The sequence below is a fragment of the Acomys russatus genome, chromosome 12, assembly GCF_903995435.1.
Source record: "Acomys russatus chromosome 12, mAcoRus1.1, whole genome shotgun sequence".
Lineage (NCBI taxonomy): Eukaryota > Metazoa > Chordata > Mammalia > Rodentia > Muridae > Acomys > Acomys russatus.
The window spans coordinates 52,356,336-52,362,855 of NC_067148.1; positions in this window are offsets into that span (position 1 = coordinate 52,356,336).

Sequence of the window (6,520 nt, forward strand, 5' to 3'; positions counted from 1 at the left end):
TAAAATTACCCTGATAAAAGACTTTATCCGTTCTGCTCTTACGACACTCTCTGCTCATAAATCATTATCCATTTCCCCGATTACGTCCCAAGATAGAATGGTAAAGGGGAATCCTGGGCCAGAGGGTATGAGCATGTTTCCTGCTCTTTCATCTGTTGCCAGGCTTATTCTGAGAACAGCTATGTCAGCTAACACTCAACAGTTAATGAGTGGGTGTCTCAACAGACCTTACCCAGCATCAGCATCACCCTCCTCACTTCTCATCGGTGCTCTGTGTGCTGTGACATCGATCTATGTTTTTGATAAGGAAGTTGAACGTGCTGTGTATGGCACTTATTAGCCATTTATATTTAGTCATCCCATGCCTGCCTGCTCATGTCATTGCCTATATTTGAAGCTAAGCATTCACATAAAAATTGCGCTATAATATGTATTTAATTTTAACATTGTCCTGATTTAGATGAAAGGCAGATTATATTACAAGACAGAAGTTGATACTGGTCTTTTAGTAAAATAATAATAATAATAATTAATAATAAAACGAAAAGAAAACCTAAAACTCACTAGAGTCACAACCATCTCTCTTCCTTAAAAGATATTTCTGTTTAAGAAATTGATGAAAACCTCCAGTAGCTACAGTCTAAACTCACATGGAACCTTGCATCTTTTCGACATCAGAAGTCAGTATCTCAGGCCAACTGCCCATTTCAAGGCTTCGTTTACAACCTGTTCAGCTGAATTTAGGTTTCTCTCTACTGACTTAATGACCCCCTATAACCTTCCTCATACACCCTTTCGCTAAAAATTGTTTTATGTCAGGCTTAGGAAATTTATAATCAGCTGGAGAGAAATGTGCATGTATAAAATTAAAAATGAACTCCAATAACATTACATACTCAAGACATAGGAGGCAATACTGGTCCATTTTTATTCTGAAAATGCCAATTTTCAGTGTGCCTGCAGCCCTGGAAAACAGTATAATTCAGTCTCCATTATTAATGTGTCCAATTACATGTTTTAATATAGGTAGGCACCAGTGAGGTGCTCTTTTGAGAAGAAAGAGGTGTTGTGAACCGTTGCTCGCTTCCTCGCCTCCAGCCTCCTCCCATGACTGAACTGGGAAGTGCAGCAGGCAGCTGGCTTGTCCCCAAAGTCGTCATAACTGAAGAAAAATCCTTTCTAGCCTCTGAGTTTGGTTCTGTGTGTAGCAATAGAGGCAGCCTTTGCGGTATGGTCCACTGTCCCCCACAGGCAGGACAGACATTAGGGGTCCTAACAGACACTGCTTGAGTCCAAAGGACTTTACTAAAGGTCAACTCACAGGCCAGGCAGCAATGCATCAGTCACTGAAGGTTAAGGGACAGGACTGTTGTGGCCCAGAGGGAACTGACCAGAAAGATTGGACAAGGTGCCAGGATCAGAGAAAGAACCAAAACCAACCAGCACCGCAGTGGAGAGTGTCCTGCTAGGGAGCAGTGGGTCTCTGCCACGGTTGATTGGTAGGGAAGGAAATAACATCAGCAATGTGGAAGCCAAGCAATTTGCCCCAGGGAAGCCAAACACCAGGTCCTTTAAGAGAAGCAAATCTTGGGCCAGGCATGGTAGTGCAAGCCTTTAATCCCAGCACTCAGGAGGCAGAGGCAGGTGGATCTCTGTGAGTCTGAGGGCAACCTGGTCTACAAAGTGAGTCCAGGACAGCCAAGGCTACACAGAGAAACGCTGTCTCAAAAAACCAAGAAAGAAATGCAGACCATGCTGAGCTGCTTTTCCCTGTACGTATGCAATGTTCTTCTCTCTGTCTGATAGTAGACTTGGCTACCTCAGCCCTCAGAATACAGTTTTAGCCTTTGAGTTTGTATGGTGTAGTTTAGCCACACAGATTTTGCTTCATTCTCATTGTCTGTGTGTCTTTGTGTCTGTTTGTCTGTCTGTCTGTCCGTCCGTCCATCCGTCCATCCGTCCGTCTCTCTCTCTCTCTCTCTCTCTCTCTCTCTCTCTCTCTCTGTTTCTGTCTCTCTCTTTGTCTCTATCTCTCTATGTGTGTCTCTGTTTCTGTGTGTATGTGTGTCTGTCTCTGACTCTGTCTCTGTGTGTCTCTGTCTGTGTGTGTGTGTGTGTGTGTGTGTGTGTGTGTGTGTGTGTAGGTAAGCAGTACCCTTTCTAGCCATTGAAACAACAGATCTGACATGAATGATGTATTGTACTTTATACAGCAGGGAGGGGGAACCAAAGAGAACCCTGAAGGCTTACTGATTTCAAAATAACATTAAATTTATAGGACAAAGGAATGGAGAGATCTCTATTTTCCTCAAATCTTCAGCTGATCGCTTCAAGTAACCACTTTTACCCAAAACTACAGTGCAAAGTTAAGGAAATACATAAGCATAGAACCCCTCAGAATGCACGCGTTAGTCTGTTCAATCCGGTTCACACTAATCTGAGTGAAAAGACCTCCACATACACAGGGCACTGAGTAGATTCTTCTTAGAGCTATTGCTTTAGTAGCTGGGCCATATTTGCTCTAGAATAAAGGATGTTCTGGACCAAACCAGGCAAATCAGAAAGGAAACTTCAAAATGAGCAAAACTAGGTGAAGGTGACTTAACTATGTCACAAAACAAAGTCTGGTAAGAACTCACAGCAAACAATAAGACCCAGACCCAAAGACATAAAATTCAGAATGTCTGATCCAATAAAAAACTACCAGGAATGTAAAACTAATATGATACTTAGCTAAGACAGAATGAATATTGGAATCGACTGTTCTTAAATAGAACCAGCTTTTACAAACATATCCCATATGTTGAAGAAGATGAAAGAAAACAGTGACCATGATGAGAACAGACATTAAAGACAAAAGGGAGATCTGAATGGAATGCCTAGAGATGAGAATACAATACCTGGAGTGAAAATAAACAAGATGGAATTAATATCCAATTAAGCCACTGGGCTTTGATACACAGCAATAGAACTTATATAGAGAAAATGAATATATATAGAGAGACAGAAGACATGAGTGTGACATCATCCGCTGTGGGATCACATCAGCAGTCTAACACACGAGTGTTTGAGTCACAGGAAGACTGCAATTGTTGAAAGGAAGACAAATGAGGGAAAAGAAATTGAAGAAGCATTTACCCCAGTGTAGTGAAAACTGTGAACCCACAGATACAAGATGCTCAAGGAACTTCAAGTTAAGAAATAGGAAAGAAAACAAGACCAACAAAATTCTTTGGTAGGCAGAATAACGGCCTCACGCCCACAACCTGACCTCGACCTGACCTCAGGAACTTGTGGCATTGCTTTGTACCATTTTGTAGAGGTAAATAAACCAAGGGTCTTCCGGTGAAGCCCTCATGGTGCATTGCCTGGGCAGCCTCTGTGTAAGCACAGGGCTTTACACCAAGGAGGCAACAGGAAGTCAGAAGAGACCGTGACAAAAAGCAGTAAGCTATGACCCCGGGAATGCAGGTGGCCCCCGGGAGCTGCGGAAGGCCTGACACAGATTCTCCTCCAGAGGCGTCTTTGCTTTAGCTTGGGAAGGCACACGTTGGGGTTTCAGAACTATAAGATGATAGTGTGTCATTTTAAGCCGCTAAATGTATGGCGATTTGTTGCCAAAGCAACCGTAAACTAATACAAACACTACAACATATGAAAATAAAAGAGAAAAAAATCCTACCCCGACCCACACATTAAAGAACAAATCTTAATATCACTGTTGGGGACATGATGCCCTGCATTCAGGGGAACAAATCCACTTTGGCTACTGCCAATGTCCCCACTCACTCATTACTCTCTCAGCATCTCTCTTGGCCCTCACTTTTACGCAGCTTGAAGTGTCATCTCTTTATGGGTATTAACAATAGTAGCTCCTTTTTGTTAACCAGAGGCACACCATTTTGTAAGCTCCTCCATTTTGGTTGATAAGGATTCCTGTAATTACAGCAGTGGACCTCAAACAGCAGCCAGCCAGGAAAGCAGGAAAGACAGTTACTGATCACCTAACAATCTTTAACTGACTACACTTTGAGCTTAGATCCCAGAATACAGGCCAGGGATGGACAGGGAATGAGGGCTATGCATACCCACGCACACGCACACGCACACACACACAGAGGCACACACAGACAGAGACAGAGAGAGAGAGAGAGAGACAGACAGATACACAAAGAGAGAGAGAGAGACAGAGAGGAAGACAGAGAGAGAGAGAGAGACAGACACACACACAGAGAGACAGACAGACACACACACACGCACACACACACACACACACACACACACACACACACACACACACACACGAAAGACAGAGAGAGACACAGAGACAGAGGCAGAGAGAGACAGGGTGAGTGTGCTCAGCCACCGGGAACCTTAGCCTGTTGGTTAGGTAGAGCACAGAGGAAGGGGTTAGCTGGTCTTACAAAGACATCTCTGTAGGTGAGTTAATCCCAGGCTGCAAGCATCCAGGAGGAGGAAGCTGGGGTTGGTGGTCTGTGTGAACACTGACCAGGCCATAAACACATACTCTCGAGGGAAGCTTTGCTGCTTCTCTTGAGCCTGACCATATAGGTAATGGCTTTGCCAATTTACCACTTCACCAATTTAGTCTCCGCGTCCTCAACAGGCTGTGTCCATGCCAAAATATGCATTTGCCTAAAATTTCACTCACTCGAGGCTCTTCCTCTTTTACATACACTTTTTAGTTACCCATAACAGTGGGCAAATACGGGAAAGTGTTCAACTTCCCCCAGCTTGTAAGCAGATGACAGGCCGATTCTCACAGCACCCCTTCTGCAGGTCCACCCCACCCTCAAAGGAATGCCGGCGGTGGCTTAACTTGCTTTTTCCCTTGCCTGTCATTTCTTTCACCAAAATAAATTATGAGCCCCTTCCAGAAGCTTTTTGAATCTATTGCTCTCCTCTCTATAATAAGCCAAGCAGCTTTCAACCCAATAAAGAGAGGAAGCAGGACTGAAACCCAGAACTTCTTGGGAATGACAGAGCAAAATTAATGGCCTATTAAGCAAGAATTAAATTGCTTCTGGTTGAGAAGAGTAAATCTCTAGCCTCTGTGAAGGCTTAGCGTTCTAAGCTAGCCAATGTTTAAACAATTTAATCCCACGGAATTGGTCAATCACCTGGCCAATGGACTACCTCTTTTTTTTTTTTTTTTTTTTTTTTTTTTTTTTTTTGTTATTTTTTTTTAAAGATTTCTTTATTATTATGTATACAGTGCTCTGTCTGCATCTACACCTGCAAGCCAGAAGAGGGCGTCAGATCACGTAGATGGTTGTGAGCCACCCTGTGGTTGCTGGGAAATGAATTCAGGACCTCTGGAAGAGCAGTCACTGTTCTTAAGCCATGCTCCAGCTCTGCAGCCCCCCTAAATCTTGTTTTAAATTATGTACATATGGGAGGAAGTATGTGCACATGCATGCAGTTATGCATGGAGGCCAGAGCTGTGAGATGTCCTAGAGCCGAGGTTGCTAGTTACTTGTTGTGGGCGGTAGTGACCAATAGCTCGCCATTTTAACCACTGAGCCACCTTTCCAACCTGCTTCGGTTCTTCCGTTGTCTCCTTCAGGAGATGGCTAGAGCAGAAGCGTGCCTTTTCAGGGTACTTTGAGCTTCCTTACCTTTTCTCTAAAGCTCCTCTTCCCGCCGTGTTGCTTGTCTGTCATATGGCTGACTTCCGGTGCTGGTTTAACTAAGACCCCATAGCTTTCCTCCCATCTTTTCGGTTCTCCGCCTTCAGGGGAGAAGCTGGGCTCTACAGCTTGCCTGCCGGTGGATGTTTCCTTTTAATCGCTTTGAGACAACGTTCAGCTTTGCTTGGCTCTCACGCTTCTCCTGCCTTGAAATGATTTAATCACCAGGGAAAACAAGCCTGTTCCTGAACTTCTATATGGTGTCGAGAAGACTGTTGTTGCTCTCACTGTCAGCACCCTCTTCTTCCACTTGGGCGGCTCTGGCTGGGTATCCTCAAAACCTTACTTTGTACTTCGTCATCTTGTAAGTGGAATGTCGTCCTTGAGTGTCCTTACAGTCGTGACTGGAGATTGCTGTGACTCATCCCAGCACTCGGGGAGGCAGAGGCAGGCAGATCTCTGTGAGTTCAAGGCCAGCCTAGTCTACAAAAGGAGTCCAGGGTAGCCACGGCTATGCAGAGAAACCCTGTCTGGAAAAAAACAAAAACAAAAAAGACAACAACAGCAAAAAGTTGCCCCTCGGAGCTCGGTCCTCCGTGCTCCCTTGCCTAGACTGTCTGTGCGGCTCGGTTTTCCACTTACAACATGTACTGGGTGATGCTGCATCTATTCCAGAGACAAACAGCTAAAAAAACAAACAAACAAACAAACAAACAAACAAAAAACCCACTTAGGATCTTCTGGCTGAAAACCTGACTGTTCTCACCAGGCGGTGCTGTGAGCAAGCCCAGGCTAGGCACAGGAAGCAAGTGCACAGAAAGAGGCTGGCAACTAATCCATCACGAGCAATTCCAGCCATCCCTCTCCCA